At 39.3% G+C, this 21,814-nt stretch overlaps 1 long non-coding RNA gene across 1 annotated transcript; it reads left to right on the top strand.

Annotated features, from left to right (window-relative positions):
* Window positions 1–986: 986 nt before the first annotated feature.
* LOC117498499 lies at window positions 987–2,559 on the top strand. The gene is made up of 3 exons (XR_004557582.1): window positions 987–1,239; window positions 1,433–1,500; window positions 1,896–2,559. It is a non-coding gene; the product is annotated as an uncharacterized LOC117498499 (long non-coding RNA).
* Window positions 2,560–21,814: the final 19,255 nt, after the last annotated feature.

Below are 21,814 nucleotides of genomic sequence, written 5' to 3' on the forward strand. Positions count from 1 at the left end.
CTTACCAATGACGTCACGCATTGGCTGTACAGCAACCCAATAGGACATTTTACATGGCCAAATTCCGCAAAGAATATTACAAAATAACAATAAACAGTACTGTAAACATTATGTAAATAACCCAATTTGTGTTCTGTGAAACTGAAAAGGATATTACAGTGTTTTTTGTTACTTTTCGTTGGCTGTTGACAGGAAGTTGTTGTTGCTATGGAAACAACATGACGGAGAAAAAAGTAATATCTTCTCCATATAAAGACGTAGAAAGTAAAGAATAACGTGGTGGCCTACCAGATCTGTTACAATGAAGGCTCGATAATCAGCTCACGACATATAGGTGTGTCGTGTGTGTACAGAGTTATAAAGGTTGGTATAAAATCCTTGTTAAATCGGAGAATTAATTCGGGTTACGCCAGAGGTGGCGATATATGCTCCAAGTGGAAGCGATTCGCCATTAGATAAAGAAGAAGAAGAAGAATTACGCCATCTGGTGTCACAAACAAACGTGTGCCTGCATTAGCTTTGTTACGGCAATGGATTGTGGGAGATTCTCATAACATGTGAGGATCTCTCGAGGGTAAGGTGCCTGTATTATTTTGGTGGACAAAATGTATGTTTTTATTTTATAAGGACTATAACGTTTTGTTGTGTTTGTTTAGTTTAATGTTAATCGTTTAATGCTCACACAGCAGCATGTTTTTTGTGTGTTTGGCTATTGGTTTTATATGATTTATCAACGTGATCATCAATAGCTAATCTGAGCTAATAAGCTAATGGGAGAGCTGCTCCACACGATGCCTCGACTACAAAGTCTTCCATGTTTCTACGCTTCTTCCTCTGTGTCACAGTTTCGGGAATATCAAGATCATTGCACAGGGCCTTGGTCTTGCTTTCTCGTCACTTCTGTAACTTTTCAGTGTGTTCTCAACTGCTGTTTTGTAATTTACTGCCTGCACCAAGTCAATTGTTTCTTTCTGCAGATATTTGTGCAGGCCCTGAGTGGTTGAGAGCAGTGTCTGGAACAGGACAAGCATGTAGATGGTACTGCATTTGCAAAACTTGCTTTCCAGCCCCTTTGCCAGAGGGGCTGAAAGGCTCCCTAAAGTCTTGATCAAAGCAGGGAGGTTTTTGACATGCCCAGCGAACAAGTTATTTGTCCCCTACCTCTAGCTGTTTCTGAAATGTTTGCAATCTCTAATGGTGGAGAAGAAAGAGTAGAGACACTCCAGGAGATCAACGCAGGTATGTGAGTTTTGTACACCAGTTTTTTTAAGTTTAATGTTTCACATTGCTTATGAAAAATATACTACCACTATATGATCACTGATGTTTTGTTGTTGACTGGACACTTATTTTTTTAAAGAGATGGCATGTGAGGATCTCTTAAGCAATGAAGCTCACGTGTCCTTTTTATATGCTGTCCATTGAAATGCAGGAAAGTAATCACCAACTGTGAGTGATCTGTTGCCGAGGGGACACTACACCGGAGTTACATAAGCAGAGGTAAAGTACTATTTTTGGGGGGGAACTCCCCCAGGAAGATTTTTTTTAAATATTGAAGTTAAAAGCATCAATCTGGTGCACTTTGAGAGCAACATTAAGAGATCTATACATCTCTCAACACCCATATGTCAAAAAAAATCAAAGAATCAGAATCAGAAACAGGTTTATTATTTAAAAACACTTGATTTTCCAATTAAATCATAAACTATGTCAAATTATTAGAAGTTGTTAGTAATGAGATTAAACTGAAAAAAGGGATGGAAGGAGGAAATAATAATCCCTCATCACTTGCTTCCTTCCTCACTTGCTGCTTCCTTCATCACATTACCTTTCATTTGCTTTGTATTTTCTCCCCATCATCACTCGCTGTCTTCACACTCTTTATTGTTTTGTAGGTGGAAGTGTTAGGCTAAATCGCCTTGGTTTGACCTTCGCAAATCGGTCGACGACCTCCCCATGAAGGGTGACATGCCTGTATGCCAATTAATATTTTTTCCCCAACTCCAGAAAACCTGTTTTGAAGCTCCTCCAGCATTCTGTCGAGAACTGGAAAGAAGAGCCTTGTGTATGTTTGAATTTTCATGTTCTCGAAAAGAATCCAATGCACGCTTCCAGTTTGTGTATCCTGAGGTGGTGAGGGTGTCCCTTTGATCCCTTGATTGCTTTGGTTTGCCATATAGTCTACAACTAAAGCAGAATGCTGCATTGGCAGTGGTAGAATATTCAACCCATTTAAAAGTATCAAACCAACTTGGTTGAAATGATCTCTTTTGCTGGCCAAACATGCCGGATGGAAAACAGTGATGTCTCACTTGCCTTGGCCCTGTATCTGCAGTCCCTAAATCAGTTACCCAGTTACCCATTGACTCTTGTCTGTTCTGATGTTCCTGTTCATTGTTGTTCTTATTTGTTGTATCTCCTTCTTGTGTGTCCCTTTCTCCTGTTCTCCTTTCTTCATCCTCTACTATTTTTGGCTCATCTGTGATGACTGTGTAGGTAAACACAAACAAGTATTTAAAATCAGTTTCCAGCTCTGTCAAATAAATGAATTTCAAGATACACAAATTTGTCTTCATTAAAATGAGTGTCACCACACTGTCACAAAATATAATACTAACCAATTGAAAATAGTTAAATTGACATTGGAAACCTCTTGTACAGTAGATATCACTGTTAGTAGTTATCTGCCAATAGGAGAGAATCATTCCTATACAAATGCAGTTTGAGTAATTCACTTAATATATTTACTTAACACTTAAATATAGTCATTTTCACGTAATACTCGAATAGTCATCTTTCTGCATTCAAAACTAAGGAAAGCTGTACAATTTGACATGATGAGGAAAAAAGGCCTCCGACAATGCAGATTTTTTGATCATATCAATTTTAAGATGGGGGTTGAGGCTTAATATTTGGGAGCATAGTGTCCCTTGTCCCCTTTCAGGAGCCCTACTGGATTAGCTTTGATCTGAAATCTTTGTATATAAAAAGCTTGTTAGCTGGCTGTCCATCTCATAATGTTCACATAGAAACTAGCTATCAATAGGAAATATCAATCAGAATTATAATTTCATGCAAAAATCTGTCACAAAAAGAGGTTGCACATTTAAATTCAGGTGTTATGGGCAACGTCAGTGGCCAAACAGCCACATTTACTGCTGCAAATACGTTCAAACGTGCTGTCGACAGTAAAGCAGTGGCAACTAGGCCACCATTTAAAAACTGACTTTTCTCAGAAATACTGTCACATAACATCCATATATTTCAGTGCTAGTTTGATGCTTAGCTAAGCTAACTATGAAACACTTTAACTGACAGGACTCAGGATCAACTGTGTACTGTAAGGTAGCTTCTAGCTTCCTGTCGAACAGTAAGTCAACATTTCCCAGAGAGCTTTCTTTGAAATCACCAGGTAACGCTAAAAAACACAACATTTATATTGTATGACAAAGTGTTTATTTAATATATCTGGCTCGCTATAGCTACTTGCTAACGGTTTAGATTACCCGTGCGATTCAAAGTAACGTCAACGTAGCTGTAATTTATGCTTTGCTTACATGTTCGCATAACTTGTAAGTTTACTGACATGTACATACCTTGTTCACCTGGCTCAGGTGGTGGCTCTGGGGTTGTTGTGTGAGCCACCACTTGAGTATTGCCGTCTTTTTTATTGAAAACATGTCTAATGTCCATCTTCAGAATCTCCGCGTCCGGGGCTGACAGTTTAAAGTTTAAACATTGTCACAGAGGAGAGGTACGTACCTGTCAGCCAATAAAACACGTTTATTTCCATGCAACTCTCTGATTGGTCTGGTGGTGTCTTGGCTTGCCTATGTTGCATTCACTGAACACGGGAAATTACAAATCTGCCGTCCTATAGGTACAGAAGTACGGTTAATGTATTATATTGAGGGAGAATTTGTCCGGGGCTAAAGAAAAAACATCCGGGGCTTCCCCAGGCGACGCCACTGGTCCTACGTAAGCAACCTTCCCACGCCAATCCTACGCAAGGCTTTATAAATGAGGCCCCAGGACACATTTCTCGTCTGTGTAAACCTACTTAATAAACCTGATTCTGAAAGTTGAACCAAAGCAAGCTCCACTTCTGTAAGTTTGCATGTGCTGAGTTCAGGCTTTATTTCTCTGCACTGCTGCAGGTCAGCCACTACCCTCAAGCCTACCAGAAGGTCTTTGAAACCACCCGTCTGCTCTCAGTCTGACAGTGGCACAAATGAGGAAAGGATGATCTTTTACTGTCCACATTCCATTGTCATGACTTTCTTGTCATTACAAAAAGACAAAGCTGCCTGGGTCAAATATCTGGCTGCTGTATTTCTGGTGATGTTCAGATATGTTCTTCTTCCTGTTCTCAGATGTGACCCCTGAGCTCTGGAAGGTCTTTCAGCTGGGCCTCCTCCCCAGTTGTGACAGCGGCTCTGAATGGCAGGATGTCCTGCTCTGACCTCAGGCCTGTAAAAGGCCACGCAGCGTGGCAAGGTTCCCTGACTGCCATGATACAAGCTGCTTACACTATCTTGGATATATTTCAACATGGCTGTCCTACAGATGTAGCACTTCATTTCAGACGCCTACCCGTGCGGGTCCGTGATCTGCACGGGGTGGGCCCCTGCTGAAAAGGTAAACCCCCCGCAAGACTTGATACGCCCCCTTGATAAATGAATTTAATTATAATGAAACCAGCTGCAATGGATCATGGATCCACCAGGGGGAGCAGTGATTAAAAAGCTGCCACAGTGGAACTCATGTGAAATACAAAATAAACAGCTGATAGATCTACAGTAGAGGTATCTGATATAGCGGATATTTGTTAAGATCCATATGTCACGGATAGGATCATATTCTGTGCTAAATAAGAGACATGTAATCATTTACAAAACATCACCATGTTTTTATTTAACAAAATAATGTTGTTTAATCCACGTTGGTGTAAATACAAAACCATCGCTATGTTTTTTTGTCAGGAAATGCAGACCGGCTCATACAAACGATTTGTAATCATCATCCTCACGATCATTTAATGTTTATTTGTTCGCCGAATTGAAATGAATGCACTAATACATGTAGTTTAATCCACGTGAGTTTACAACTACAAAAATAATCGGTTTGTTTTTATATCACATCCGACCGGAGGAAAATGCAGCACGGCTCTCACTACCGATAATCCTAATCCCACGGGCAAACAATAATATGTACAGTGTTAATAGTTTACTGTATTATTAGTGTCTAATATTACTGCTATAACAATCACACATTGAGTTGTTAAAATCAGACCGTTTTTTTTTTTTAAACAGTCTGAATGAAACGGCAGCTCTCAGGTGATCAGCTGTGTGTTTCCACACCTAATGGCCCATCAGCCACAGCTCTCTCACAACCCCCCCCCCCCCCCCCCCCCCCCCCCCCCCCCCCCCCTGATCTTTCTTCTCCAGCAGTTAAGTTAACTGTAGGTTACTCTGAGTGACAAGCTTACAGTTAGCGAAGTAAGTCGCGACCTGGCTGTTTCATTCTAACATAACGCTCCAAATGTTACTGTTTCCACTCGGACTTCAATACAGCTACACTATTGTTTGGTTTCCATGGTAAGGCATCTCTTTAGTACAACTCTACCCTCTGCTCACTCCTTTCCTGTAAATTAAACTATAAAGGTCCAGCCCACACATTAGCCAGCCCACACATATGACGAGTCCGTGTAATCACCTCGATACGAATATTTCCTGAAAAAATAACGATAGCCCCACCTTTCCCCACCTCTCCTGCTCACTGCTGTAGCATGGCTGTGTTAATTAAACGCACAAGGGGTTCTTGAATGAAATAATATTATAAAAGGCAAACCAGAATTGTTAACGCCCAATATACTCCTTAAACAAAATAAACAGAGTCAGATTTCATGCATTGATCCATTATATTGACAAAGGAGGATCTCACCCGGTGTTTGTAGAGAATATCTCTCTGAGCGAGTCCTCTCCACGGAGACATGCTCCTCCTCCTGTCAGTAGCTACTGCTAGTGCTACTGCTACTGACCATGCTACAGATATTAGTGCAAAGATATACAGCTCCTCTACCACAACCATCAGCAACAAGTGGACATGGAGAATTACATTAACTACATGTTGCTAAATCCACGGCGGGGCGTAAACAGAAGGGTAGCCATGGCAACATTGCTGCGGGGCTGCTGCGGAGTCTTCTTCACTGCTTTTGGTGTATTTTGTGGCAGAAGTTACAGCGCCACTTACAGTCCCGGCATATGTACTACAGCGTTTCCAGCGGTCTCGTTTGAACAGACACGTTAAATGAAACAAATGCATGTGAACGGAACACTTTTTTGAATACGCATACTGTGCATAAACGCAAACGGTCCCGTGTGAGCGGGGCCTAAGAGTACTGATATGTCTACCATTTCTTTTATGAGGGTAATATCTGCATTTTCTCTTTTGGTTTGATTAGGACACATCCTGGGGATTGTGTTTACAAACATTGACCATACCGTTCACCATCCCCCACCCCCCTACTGTATGTTGATTTTTGACTTTGTTTAGAGCAGTGAATTCTCTTTCAACTTGGCACTAAGAGTACTGATATGTGTACCATTTCTTTTCTGAGTGTAATATCTGCATTTTCTCTTTTGAAAAACTAAGTCTTAGTTTGGCCACTCATCACCAGAGATCACCAGATTTCACACACGTCTCCCCATCCCATTCAAATTCAAATTCTTGACTGGAAGGGCAGTGTTGCCTACATGTAAATGAATGGCATTGCCTATATGCATTTGAAAAGAGATAGTACCCCCCTCTGAGTGACTATCTGTTGACTTCACATCTTGTCACAAACCAGGGGACTTTACTTCCTGATTTTTGGAATACAAAATAATTTATCTGTGTACGTGTTTTACTGAACGAGCATACTGTACTGTGATCTGCATGCACTTATAAAACATTTAATTAAAGTAGTGAAAACAAATAGTGAGGGGGTCCAAAATCAGCCAACGTGCTTTGTTTTTAATGTTCATCACTATAATAATAAGTACATTATTCAAAAGTTTACATTAACTTTGGATAATAACACGGGAGAAACGGATCCTCTCTTTTCCTCTCTCCCTCGCTCTCTCTCCTGACAGCCTGTCAGTTTCTCATGCAGCTCGCATGTTGACAGTGGGCGGAAATAATAATAATATTAATTATTTCACACAAAAAGGTTATGACAATATATGACTATTGACGTACAAATAACACTGTCTGTCAATTGTGTAAAATAAGAGGATTAGATTACAACTTGTATTTAGAAATACTCTGTTGTAATTATTGATGCATAAATGTGTTCATCCATTCAATGTGGCATCTGCTATAATGGGGTTAATGAATGATATTACTGAATAATACAATACACTATATAATATATGATATGATAATTACATTTTAATTTGATTCATTTCTTATTTCATAGTTTCTCATCATTATTATGAAAGCACCTATTGTTTTAAATAATGGTCGGAATGTGACCTGTGAGCCTTCTGAATTACCGTGGGATAGCACACATGTTCAATCAATAAAGTAACATCTTATCTTATCTTAATAATATCTTCATATTAATAATAATAATAAATCATACAGTATGTGTCCGAAAGGGAGCAGGAGGAAGCAAACACAAAAATATACAAAACATATACTGCATATTAAAGCAAACGATTGTATAGGTAAAAGTATGAGCATCAAATCAAATCAAATCAAGTTTTATTCATATAGCACATTTTTAAACGATTTTTGGTCGAGCCAAAGTGCTGTACATATAATAAAAATACCCTACAGTAAAGACACTTTACAGCAAATACAACAGCACAGTTTGTTCAGAATATCAGTATGAGAAAACGACACCCTCTGTCCTTAGACCCTCACATCGTACAAGGAAAAACTTCCAGAGAAAAACCCACATTTCAAAGGGAAAAATGGGAGAAACCTCGGGGAGAGCAACAGAGGAGGGATCCCTCTCCCAGGATGGACAGAAGTGCAATAGATGACGTGTGTAAATCGAAGAGATAATATATTTTACAGCGTAGGTAGACCGCATGACAAATAAAGAAGTGTAATGTAAACATTTACATTATTATTATGATTATTTCATATATAAAGACTATATATTATTGAATTACAAGACTAGATATACTTTATTTGATCTAAAATATTGATGTGTTCAAATGCTCTTCTAAACACAACTGAAAGTCCATGAAAAGTTGTCTTTCTGTATTTGTGAATGAAGCGCCATCTCCTGGTTAAATCCTGAAATTGAAAATCTGGCAACGCCCTCTTGGAAAATAGTGGGAGGGCTTAACATTCCCAGATGCTGGTCTTAGGCAGGTAGCAGGCAGGAAGCTGTAAGCTGGAGTCCTATCTGGAGTGCTACATCTGTAGGCCGAATTATTCATTCATATAAATAAAATGTAAATAAAACGGTGAAAACTGAACTTGAAAATTGTTTCCTGGAATTTTTTTTATTATTTTCGGGACGGGGAGACGTGTGTGATTAAAAATGAGTGACCTAAACTAAGTTCTATTCAAATTCAAATTCTTGACGGGAAGAGCGGTGTAAATGGGTGGCATGTGGGTCAATGACATGACGCCTACATTTTTTGTCCAACTGATTTTTCTTAGGTAAAAAAAAAAGTGTTAATCTTTTTAAAGATACCATTTATACGTATTACCTTTCATATGTATGTACACCCTCTATTTTTACAAAAGCTTTAATCAGTCATTATATTTCAGTTATTTACACAGTCAAATTGTCATGTGGTGCGACCGTCCAGCCTTGACTGCTGTTTGTAAGACATCTTTAAAATTGCCCTAAATCTGTCGAAATTTATTTTTGCCTAATTTGGCATCATTTCTAAAGTGTCCTTAATAATCCTTTAATAAATTCAAACGCATTTGTTTTAATATTTTATTCATAATATTCTAACATACTTTGTCCAATGATGTCCATTTTATGAAATATCATGTGGTGCAACCATCAAGAAACTGTCATTTTGGGACTTTTATTTTGAAATGCATTGAAGGACAGGAAGTAGCATCATACATCCAACTGCCAAGGATCAATGCTAACAGCTAGCAGGTTTGTAGCTCTTTCTCAATTTTCTAGAAAAATTACTTTTTTGCAGCCTAGAATGTAGTTGCCACATTTGAATATCATGTGGTATGACCTCAAGTAAACAATGAATATGTAGTTATTTATACAATTTAGCATGTTGATCATACATTTCAAAGTGATTTCATGTAGCTAGCTAGCTTTCTTTCTTCAGTTAGCTATATATGTGTCTGTTAAACTTGATTCAACTTGAAAATATCATCTGGTGCGACCAAATATCATGTGGTGCGACCAAATATAATTTGGTGTGACCAAATATCATGTGGTGCGACCGTTTTAGAAGTGTAATTATGATTAAAATATGTCATACATTGTCAGTTTTTATGCTTTAATATTCATTTGAGGATTTATATACTTAAAGTACTTTACTTTAGACTCATTATGAAAACATTTTATGCAACTTTATTCGTTTTTGAAAAAATTGTTAGGGTTAGGGTTATGGTTAATATATCATGAAATTAGAGCAATTAATTACATTATTGTAATCATTATGAATGAATGTTTATGTATTTATTTATTTTTAACTGTTTTATTCTATTTGAACAGATGCCACTGTCAAGTAAAATAAAAAGCGCTTGCCATAGGCAGCGTGTTAATTCTGACCCTGCAGCAAGAGCTGAGTACCTTGCAAGGAGAAGAGAAAGGTATGTTGTGTTGTTGCTTTTCCTTTTTTGTTAACATTTTCATCTTCTCTGTCATCTATCAACCATCCGAGATAAAATAGGCTATTCATCATAGATAAATGGCATGATGCTATACATTTTGTTTATTTATATATGTTTCAGCTACCAGAGAAGGAAACAGCAGGGAAAGATTCCATATGTTAAGGCAAGTGAGCTGTCAGAGAGAGAGAGAAAGAAACAGAGAGAGAAATGGAGGGCTGCATCCAGTACTTACAGGGAAAGGAACAATATAGCAAACCCTTTGCTTGACCTTACACCACCATCTATGGAGAACTTTTCAGATGTAGAACAAGAACAGCCAGAAAATGCAAGACAATCTATGGTGGACCCAATACCCCTAAATGAAACTTTTAATCCCCCATCATCTTCCACACCAGAGGAAAAGAAGAAAGTTACTACATCTTCTGCAGAAAGGCGTTGCAAAAAACTTCAGAAAGAGAAGTATAAAATAAAAAAGCAGGTGTTACATCTTAGAAAACAGCTTGCAAAAATGAGAAGACTTAAAGAAAAATTTCGAAAGAGTGGAAAAAGGTTAATGGCAAGAGAGAGAGTGGGCTTAAGTGGGGGGAAAAAGCTAAAAGGGCCCAACAAATCGGCTCAGAGAGAGCAAGCTGTTGTCCATTTTTTGTCCAGAGACGAAAACAGTCGTCTGTTGCCAGGGAAAAAAGACACTATCACGAAAAACAAAAAGAAAATGCAAAGGAGGGTTCTAACCAAGCCCCTCACTGAGCTCCATGCCCAGTACAAAAAAGAGGTCAAAGAGCATCTCTCAATGTCATACAGACAATTTGTGAGGAGGCGGCCTTTTTACATCACAGAGCCAAAAAATAGAGATAGAGAAACATGTGCATGTGTGGAACATGAGAATGTCCGCCTCTTGGTTAACAAACTTGCTACTAGAGGGTTGCTTAAAACAACCAGCATCTCAGAATTGTTGAGTATGATTGTGTGTGATCGTAAAAATAAAGCATGCATGGACCGCAAATGTCCCACTTGCTGCTTTGAAGAAATAGAAATTCCTGAGACAGAGTGTGGTGAAGTTTCTTGGGATCAATGGGAGCGCGTCACATCAACAAAAGGAGAGAAAAACTTTGCAAATGTTTTAAAGCAGACATACACAGGGACAATCCAGAAGTTAACAGAGTTGTTCCAGAAAAAGCTTGAACATATAGCCATTCATCAATTTAATTGGATACACCAAACAGAACAGTTTTGTGACCTCAAACTAAATCTCACTGACACTGAAGCAGTTCTACACATTGATTTTTCAGAGAACTATTCATGTAAGATGAGTACTGAAATACAGGCCTACCATTTTGGAGGCAGCAGAAAGCAAGCCACATTACACACTGCTGTACTCTACACAGTCAATGGCACTAAGTCGTATGGCACACTGTCGGACAGCCTCCGCCATGATGCAGAGTGGGCCCACCTGGAGCCCATACTGAAAGAGCTTCGGGCAACCTGCCCCCAGATTACAGTATTACATGTAATCAGTGATGGGCCCTGTACACAGTACAGGAACAAAGCAAACTTTTACCTCCTCAGCACTGTTCCCTTCCTTTCTAATTGCACACAAGTTACATGGAACTACTCTGAAAAGTCCCATGGAAAGGGAGCCCCAGATGGCATTGGTGGTGCGGTTAAGAGAGATGCAGATCTTTATGTCCAAAGAGGGGGCGACCTACAGACTCCACTGGATGTTTATGAGATGCTTGCAAAAAAAAACTGCCTCAGCTATTACCTTCCATTGGATAAGCGAAGAAATAATTGAAAAATATGATGAGCTGATTCCAGGCAAATTGGCAACAGTGAAGGGCACTTTAAAGATTCACCAGGTTTTGTCTGTAGAAGCTGGTAAAATAAGTCACAGGCAGGTTTCATGCTTTTGCACACATGCAGAAATGAAGCCATGCTCATGTTATCAGCCACAACTGGTAGACATGAGGAACACCGAGAGCCACTCTAAGGATTTGGTAAGCACTCCTAATCCACCAAGGCAACACACCAGTGTAAAAGACCTCAGTGGAAAGTTTGTGATTGTTACCTATGATGAACTTCCCTATATAGGTCAGGTCCTTGAGGTTGTGGAAGAAGAGGTCCAGGTTAGCTGCATGTGGCAGTCAGGTGAAAATAATTTATTCATGTGGCCACAAATTCTTGACATCATTTTCTACGATAGGAAAGATGTTCAATCTGTCATTGCAGAACCTGAGCCAGCAACCTGACGATTCTCTAAATTGAGCAGCCAAGATTGGGTAAAGTTCAATAGTGCCTGGGGTTGAAGAAAGGCCCGAACATAGGCAATCCTGTAACCCATTTGAAGCAAGGGTAATAATAATATCAAATTAAATGTTGGTTCATATTGTGCACTTTACTTGAATCTGTAAAGTAAAACATTACATGATTTGTTAATACATGGTTTTTGACAATGTTATATCCTACTAAAAGCCATACTTTTTTTGTTAAATGAAATGCTTTTTGTAAAAAGTCATACATTTGTACTGCTTTAAATGTATTGTTTTCTAAATGTTTGAGATAAAATGTATTTCAAAAATGTTATTGAAATGTTGTTATTCCAAAATGTGAACAACATGTGTTTGAACTCAACATTTTGTATGGTCATTTATTGTTTGTATGATCTTTGTCATTTGGAGCGACCACTGATCATGTGGTGCGACCGTCTTTTGCCTTTACTGTATTTAAATAGAAAGAATGTATGAAATGTCTATCAATTAAAAAGTGATCACTGATACAGTATGCTTGAGTGAATTGTATTGTTTTAACATTTATCTCAGTTTTATTTTATTTACAGGAAAAATAAGCCCATCAACTTCATTTAAGATGATAATTTTGACATTATTTAACCAAAATATAAGATTACTTTTAACAAAATCTCTAAAGAAATGCAAATTCCTTGTTTCTAAACTCTCAAAATTACTGACAACTTGTAAAAATAGTTACAAATGTTAAGGAATTTATTTAGTTTTATGAAAAAACATGGTCGCACCACATTAAGGAGGCGGCCGTATCATCTAGAAGAAAAAACACTTAAAATCACTTAAATATTATTTGTTATATGGATTTATGCGTGCTCAACATTCTGAATGTTATAAAAATGTTAATAGATATTCTTAATTTTTGCATTTTAAAAATGGCCTGTTGAAAATCAATAAACGTCATTGACCCATATATGCATTTGAAAAGAAATAGTACCCCCCTCTGAGTGACAATCTGTTGACTTCACATCTTGTCACTCAGAGCGGGGTGGGGGCTGGTGAACGGTATGGTCAGTGTTTGTTTGTTTAAAAATGTAAAAAGTTATATACTCATTATATACACTACACATTTTTCGTGTCCCCTGCAAATTCAAATTCTTGACGGGAAGAGCGGTGTAAATGGGTGGCATATATGCATTTGAAAATAAATAGTCATCACACAGTTATTATACAATAGGCTTTAAAAGCACCATCGATAACCATTACCCTGTCTCCAATTCAAACTCTTGACGGGAAGAAAGGTGTAAATGGCTGGATGTCCTAATCAAACCAAAAGAGAAAGTGCAGATGTTACACTCATAAAATAAATGGTAGACATATCAGTATACTCTTAGTGCCAAGTTGTCTCAGACAATCTGTTGACTTCACAGCTTGTCACTCAGAGGGGGGTGGGGGCTGGTGAACGGTATGGTCACTGTTTGTTAGTTTAAAAAGGACTCGGAGGGCTATATCTCGGCAGATCCAGACTCGTCATGCACGAGCATAGCCACGGGAACTGGGAAGTCATTTTACTTAGGGGGTGCGGACAAAAGTGGGGAGAGATTTCAACAACACTAACATGACGTTTTTTAAATCCACACCGTTCGCAGCTCCGCCTCCAGCACCCCTACTTCCTGCGGCTATTATGCACGAGTCAACAGCAGACTCAGAGATTCGCAAATCCTGACTCACTGTGCAAAACATAGCAGAATCGTGTGGACTCAGAGCCGTAACCGTATAGCAGCAGATCCAGAGATCCAGCAGACTCGTCGTCATGCACGAGTCAACAGCAGACTCAGATTCGCCAAATCGCCAAATAACCCTTTTTTTTTTGTGATCAACATTTTTTATTAAAGCAAAAGACACTGTGTAGCCGAGGTTAATGTAACGTTAGTTTAATATGGTTGTGAAATGCAACAACCTTTCGGTTTCACCGGTAGGATTTCTCCGCTCTTGGTGATGCTGACTCATATGACTCAAATGACTCGTATGATCCGGATCTCTTCAATGACTGACTCAGAAGACTCCGAGTCCGTAAAAGGATCCGGATTTGCCATCTCTACTACCTTTCACTTCCTGCAAATCTGAACCCGCCCACCTTGCAATGAGTGACCAGTAGTACCCTTATTCACAAACACTACATCCTCTTACAACCATGAACTTTCAAAATAAAACACAATATTTATAACTACCGTATATTCCGGACTATAAATTGCGTTTTTCTTTTAGCTGTCTGGCTGGTCCTGCGACTTGTACTCCGAAGCGATTTATATATTGTATTTTGTCTGACTGCGTTAAAACTACGGCCAATAGATGGCACTGTATACAATCGTGACAACTGAAAACTGCTGTACCACCGAAAAAGAAAAATGTCACAGCAACCGGGAGGATGCGTCACGTAACTTTCCAGGATGTTGTGGGATAGATGGACACAGCATGGGCTTCAGTGACGACCGACACCATCCTGTCGGGATTCAGAAAGGCCATCTAATCGGAGCTGAATCTGATGGTGAGTGACGACAGCCCGGAGCAGGACATGCTTCATCTTCCACCGGAGTTGGCAGAAATGTTTAACAGCGACACAGAGGATGAAGACTTCAGTGGATAAATGCGACTTTTACACTGAAGCGACTTATATATGTTTTTTTTCTCTTAACGACACATTTTGTGATAAGAGTGAGTTATACACAGGTGCAAATACGTGTCTTTTAAACATATTTTTTACACTTTCCCTTTTTAATCTGTTATGAAATACCTTTAATCATTATCTTTGCATGAACTAGATATTTTAACCACACTTATAACGATACAAGTGTTTGTATTTTAACTAGGGCTGTCAGTCGATTAAAATATTTAATCGCGATTAATCGCAAATTAATCGCACATTTTTTATCTGTTCTAAATGTACCTTAGCTTTCAAGTTTTTAATACTCTTATCAACATATGAGTGGACAAATATGCTTTATATGTTTGTTTATTATCATTTGAACAATGACAAATATTCTCATGAATATTAAACACAACAACCTCTGAACATTACAAATATTCGCCTCAATTCAACCTGGAACCTCTCTCATACAATAATACAATACAAAGTATGTGTGTGTGTGCGTGTGCGTGTGCGTGTGTGTGTGTGTCTGGCTACCTGCATAAAGTCAAGTGCTCAGCGCTAGTGATGTGTCGGTCGCGAACGAGCCGGCTCAAAGAGCCGGCTCTTTTAAGTGAACGACGGGAGCCGGCTCGCGCCCGCGAACGAGCCATTTTTTTTTGTTATTTTGTTGTTGTTAAGTAATACAAGACAGAATGATATGATGATCTCCGCGCTACAGCTGCTCCGTGCATGCATGCAGTGACATGTAATATCCAAGGATTAGAGACTGTTGGATGCTGCTGTTTTGAGCATTGCAATACATTTATTTTTATTATGTTTTTTTATGATTAGAGACGGTTGGATGCTGCTGTACTGAGCATTGCAATATATTTATTTTCACTATGTTATTTATTTATGATTATCCTTGGGCTCGGCAAAGATTTGATGTCAGCTGTTGCTGTCTTTTTTTCTATAGTTAATACTGAAATAGAGCCCTGCTGTTTAGTCAGGGCCTTTTCTTTAAATATAATTTTAAAATGTCGATAGAGTAGCCCATTTTTTAAAATGTCTATGCTTAAGTTTTTATCTCAATCTCAATCTTTATTTATTTATATAGCACATTTAAAACAACCTTCAGTTGACCAAAGTGCTGTACAGGCAATACATATTAAATAACACAATGGGAGTACAATAATAAAACAATAATTAAAAACATGATAAAAAGCACAATAACTAGAAAAATATTTTTAAAAAAACACATACAAATGTAAAAATGTAATGTTCAACTAGTATTAAAAGCCAGTGCAAAGAGGTGAGTTTTTAGCTGAGATTTAAAAAGTTCAATAGACTCAGCAGTCCGGATATGTACTGGGAGGCTGTTCCACAGTCTAGGAGCTGCAACACTGAAAGCCCTGTCACCTCGGGTTTTGTTATAGGTGTTGCTATCTGCTTTGTGTAGCGTGGTTCGACAAGCAAGTCTGTGCATTCATTGGGTGGTATCAGAGAGATACAAGGGTCTGTAAATGCAATGAAAACAATTGGCCACAGCAAATAATTGATATTAAACATGTCATTTTTACTTTTGAATACTTCAGTACAAAGGATGTATTGAATAATTTAAGTGATATGTGTACACATATAAATCATTAGTCAAAACAAGGCTACATTTGATTGAATTATAAAAGGTATAATATGTGGTAAACTGAAGAGCCGTTTGGGAGCCGAAAGAGCCGGCTCTTCTTGGTGAGCCGAGCCAAATGATCCGGCTCACCAAGAAGAGCCGGAATTCCCATCACTACTCAGCGCAGTTGTCGGCGAAATGTCGCTCTTCTGTTTTCATTGAAACAGCTCCTTATATCCGTTAGCGCAGCTAGCTAGCACCAGATGCTAACAACAACAACAACACGTAAGGTGTGCCTCACTCGCGCCACACACACCCTCCCGGTCCTCCCTATGGCCAGTCCGGGCCTGCCGGTGAGCGTGGAAGTGTGGTCTGCCACAAGCGGGCGGCAGGAGCGGGGCTGTCAGCATCAGCTTGTAGATGGTATTTTAAACTCGATGCGCTCTGAAACTACAGGGCGGCCGAGGACAAAAAATACACATGCGTTAATCGCGTTAAAATAATTAGTGGCGTTAACGCGTTATTAACGCGTTAACTTGACAGCCCTAATTTTAACCAAATTACATATTTATTATCTAAATTTAATTTCACTGTATTGGTTACTTTCAACCAGGTTACAGACATAATGCCAAAGTCTATGGCTGTTTTTGCTTGCAGGTCATTTAAGTTATAGCAATATTAAACAGATAAGAAACAAGCGGGAGACAGGTAGGGATGCATATCGTTGACTTTTTTACGATACCGATACCGATACCGATACCACTGAACGATACCGATACTCAACCGATACATATCGTGATACTTTCATGTTGCATAAGGGAAACATTTTTTCACCCCGCAATTACTCCCATGAAGCGCTTTATTATATAGTTAACATGTCAAATGAATATTAAATTCAATTGTGGGACTTGGACCTTTTAGTACTGAACAAACAATGACAAACACATTATCTATGAAGAAAACTGATTCTGCAATATCATTTATAACAACCATCAGGCGGGAATAGTACATCTTGTCAATGAAAAAAAAAAAATAGCACCAGTGTAATTAATATTCAATCTGAGATTCGACTGACCAGAGAACACATAAAGGATCATGAGATCTCGGCATTGCACATAAAACAAATAGCATCCTTAAAATCAACATTTGCCTGATGAAAGAAAACAAATCCCATCACAGTTCAGTTTTGTGCATTCATCTTCAAGAAGATGAGCATATCTGCTCTCTCTGGATCCAAACGGGCCCTTTCACAGCGTAGGATATCACCTGCTAAACTGAACACTCTCGCTTGGCACGCTGCTTCCCTGAACACAAAGGTACTTGGTTGCCATACGAGACAGCATTGGTTGGAGATTGGATGTGTTGCCACCTTTCCCATAAATAAACTTCTTGCAGTGGTTACAGACCCCACCATTCAGACTGGCAGTGGTTACAGACCCCACCATTCAGACTGGCAGTGGTTACAGACCCCACCATTCAGACTGGCAGTGGTTACAGACCCCACCATTCAGACTGGCAGTGGTTACAGACCCCACCATTCAGACTGGCAGTCATATGCAGCCACACTTTAGATTTTCAAAAGTGACTTGGTTGCGGAGTTTCACTGCGAAATTGACATCGTAATTCCGACGGTTTGGGCACAAGTTTAAGGATATTATGCATCACTTTTATAAAAAAAAAAAAAAAAGTATCGAAAACCGGATCTGATATCGGTACGGTATACCGTAGCCACCAGTAACCGGTATTTCGGTAATACCGGGAACCGGTATGCATCCCTAGACAGGTATAATGCCTACATTTATTTCACTCCAAATCTGTTTTAGCGTTGCCATGCAGATTTTCAAATGGGAATTTTCACGAAATGTCTCTGAACGCACCACTCAAAACAAAACGTAGTGTACATTACTATTGCCAGAACCTGGACAAAAAGACAAAGGCAATTCAATAAACTGTTATGAGTTATATACAATATCAAGTCCCTCAAGTTCATGCTGAACTGGTAGAAGCCAAAACCAGTTTCTGTGTAGAGGACAGGGAAAAGTAAGGAATGCATCCCTGCACGTAAATTGGTAAAAACATGCAAAGCCACTTCCTCTTTTCAGTAGCGTTTGTATGACCTGATCACAGACCACCCAGGCTGGTAAACATGCTGCTGCTGTGTGCTTCACAACGACGTTAGACTAATCGTGTTAAAGGGGGGGCTGAAGAGAAAAGCACATGTTCAGCTTTGCTACACAAAACCATAAAGAGATGTGGATATTCCACTACTGCAATAATGACATGAGGCTGTATCTGTAGTCTTTCTAAAGTTAAAGGGGACCTATCATGCAAAATGCACTTTTTGATGTCTTTTATACATAAATATGTGTCCCTGGCGTGTCATGGAACTCACAAAGTGTCCGAAAATAAAACCCTCCCTCTTTCCCTCCGTACGCAAATCTCTGAAAACGGGGCTACACCGAACTGATCCAGATTTGCCATCCGATATGACGTTATTTACGTCATATCGGATGGCACCCACGTGGTGGACCCACGGCCCTATCAGAAACTCGCTATCAGAATCAATGCCCGACGTAATATGGTCTTTGTTTACATTAGCAAGCATCGCTAACACTCAGAGCTAACCAGTACTGGAGAGAGCACATGTGTGAAGAAGCAGGAAATAGAAAGTGGTAAACCGGCAAGAGAGAAAGCCTTTGAGCTCCATACTGTTTCAGGAATAATCCTTGATGTGGTTTTGGCGTTTCATCACCGCAGCATTTATTTTAGACAGTATCTGCCAGGTCCTGCATGAGCAGTGTTGGAGTAGAATACCTCTGCTACGCGCCGTTCGTTGGATGAGGCTGGATCTCTATTAAATTAAGAAAGGAATTGAAAACACCGGAATCAAAGTTATAACAAATTATCTGAGTTTACTTCTAGTAGGAAACCAAACACATATACAAGTTATACAGAGTACTCGAGCACTCCGGACTTTTAGATTTGTGATGCGATGCGGATAAATGCGTCAGGACCCGCCAACTCATCAAACCAAAAAGAAATTGGACTTCAGGTTTGTGATGCGATACGGACACAGTTCTCAGGACCTGCCACTCACCAAACCCAAAAGCAATTTTACACACACAAATATCAGTATTTCTATCTGTCTTTGGGGCGGAGATTTGTCGATTCTTCCTTCCCACTTTTCTCCCAAGCGAATTAGAGAGCCCCTGGGGAGGAGCTGTTTAAACTGACCACCTCCCCCAAGTGCCCTGACTGGCTGGATTCGCTTCTGGCCGAGGTCAATCAGAGTTTCGAACAGAGTGAGACCCCAAACCACACTAGGTCAAAAGTCAATGTTTATCTTTACCTTATCTTACTCTACATTCCTTCCCAGGGGATATTTTCACCTAAACCATTCTCCCACAGACATTTAAACTCTCTTCCACTTATTTTACGATGTCTTTTAACGACGTAGTGACCGCATCTGGCTCTTAGTGGTGATAAGGATCAATGTTGGTGTGTGAAACACAGAATCTCTAAGCCAGTGAGTTTGGAAGTAAGAATAACATTCCTATTCTATATATAATTACCCAAACCGTTGTGATTACATAAAACAGTTCAAACAATACATGTTTACTTCAATACAGTGTAGAATCATATCTTCTTACTTCAGCAGGCATAAGCTCCGCCCCCTCTATCCCCTTTATGGCCACATGCGTAATGGTGCGCGAGCTAGAAGTGTCATGATTTTAGTTTTGTGTGTCTAGTCATGTTTTTCTTTTTGAAGTTCTGTTCTCTCTGAAGGTTTCTAATTTCGACTCCTCGGTCCTCCGGTAGTGACCCGGAAATTGATTTCAGCGCGCCATGTTGAAGGACATCTAATTTCACTAAATGCACATCGAGGACCGAGGATCTAGCATCGAGGAGGCTCTCTGGAGGAGCTATAACCGAGGATACACTTATGGCTCCTCCGCGGATGTATTTCCGGCAACAGTGATGTTTAAAAGAGTCGTGATGCACGGCCGGACTTATCTCAGCCAATGACAGCTCTGCATGCATCCCCTGTATATTATTTTATTAACTGCTTGAATCGCGACGCGATGTTTACAGTGAGAACAGCTGTGAGGTCCGTGCAGAAAGCAGAGCAATGTGTATAATATATATCACTCAGTATAACAGGCCTACATTACTCTCTTTATTGGTATGCTTTAGTTTAGTAGATATCTACAAACAAAGAGTCAATATTTTTCGAAAACCATTTAGTGCTTCACATAATAAAATACACAACGGCTGTAGCCTGATATATATTATATGCTTTAGGAGCTGTAGGTGTGTGGTACAGTGTGTAGGTGTGTGTTGTACCGTGTAGGGGTAGGTGTGTGTGTGTGCGTAGATGTGGCGGATAGACAGGTCTCAGTTGGTTTGGTGTCCTATGCTTACTTTTAATACTTGTAAATAGCCTACTTGTTTGATTCTGAAATTGTATATATTTATATGTGTGTGTGTATATATGTCCGCATCTGTAGCCTGTTATTGTCTCATTATACCGCACTGTCAATTAATTAAAAGCAAATATATAAGTCGTCATGAACACAGTTCTGTCCATCAGACAGAGGGCTGCTGTGCCTCCTGTCATCTTTAAAATGACCGCTCAGAGGAGAGGATTTCTCATTTCTCTAAACGCCTGCTGCTTCCACTCCTCTCTCCTCGGTTCCCCTCCTCGACTCCTCCTCCGCTCGCATCTCCTGTGGGCGGGACTAAGACACGAGGATAGGAGTCGAGAATAGGACTCGAGGAGTGTAGGTAAAAGAGGATTTGAAGGTTCCTCCCATTGAGTTCCATGTTAAAAAAAGAGTTTAAAAAGCTGAATATTTTGAAAAGTATAAAATATGTTGAAAAGGTTGAACGTTTCCCATCATGTGCTGAAAAGGCTGAATAGTTTGATATTTCAATGGTTTCTGTAGCTGAAAGTATGCCGAAGTTATTGAGAGCCAAATTATTTGGTGAAATATAAGAAGATGATTAAAGAATCAAATAACTATAGTGGAATGCTGTAAACAGCATTCACACTAACTAGAAAATGCATTTCCTGCTGAAAATGCGTGCGAATGCTGTAAACTGTGAACATTTGTGGCTGAATTTAGCTGAAAATGCAGAAAAGGCTGAATATTGTATTAGTTGAATGGTCTCTCTAGCTGCTTTTAGCTACAAAAACCAAGTAAGTGTGTTGCTGAACTTAGCGGAGAAATACAGAAAAGTGAAATGATTTGAATCAAAATTGTTACAGCTCAAATGCATTGCAATGACTTTGTTGGAAACTTGAAAGTGACATTTTAAACTGGAAGAGTAGTGAAGAAGCTTAAAGGTGGGGTAGGTAAGTTTGAGAAACCGGCTCGAGATACACTTTTTGTTATATTCCATGGAATGCTCTTAACATCCCGATAGCAATAAATATCTTAAGTGCTTTGACAAAAAATCCATAAAAAAATGTCATCTGTGGAAGCCGTAATACTGTAAAAAGTACGACCA

This window comes from Trematomus bernacchii, unplaced genomic scaffold (assembly GCF_902827165.1).
Source record: "Trematomus bernacchii unplaced genomic scaffold, fTreBer1.1, whole genome shotgun sequence".
NCBI classification, from domain to species: domain Eukaryota; kingdom Metazoa; phylum Chordata; class Actinopteri; order Perciformes; family Nototheniidae; genus Trematomus; species Trematomus bernacchii.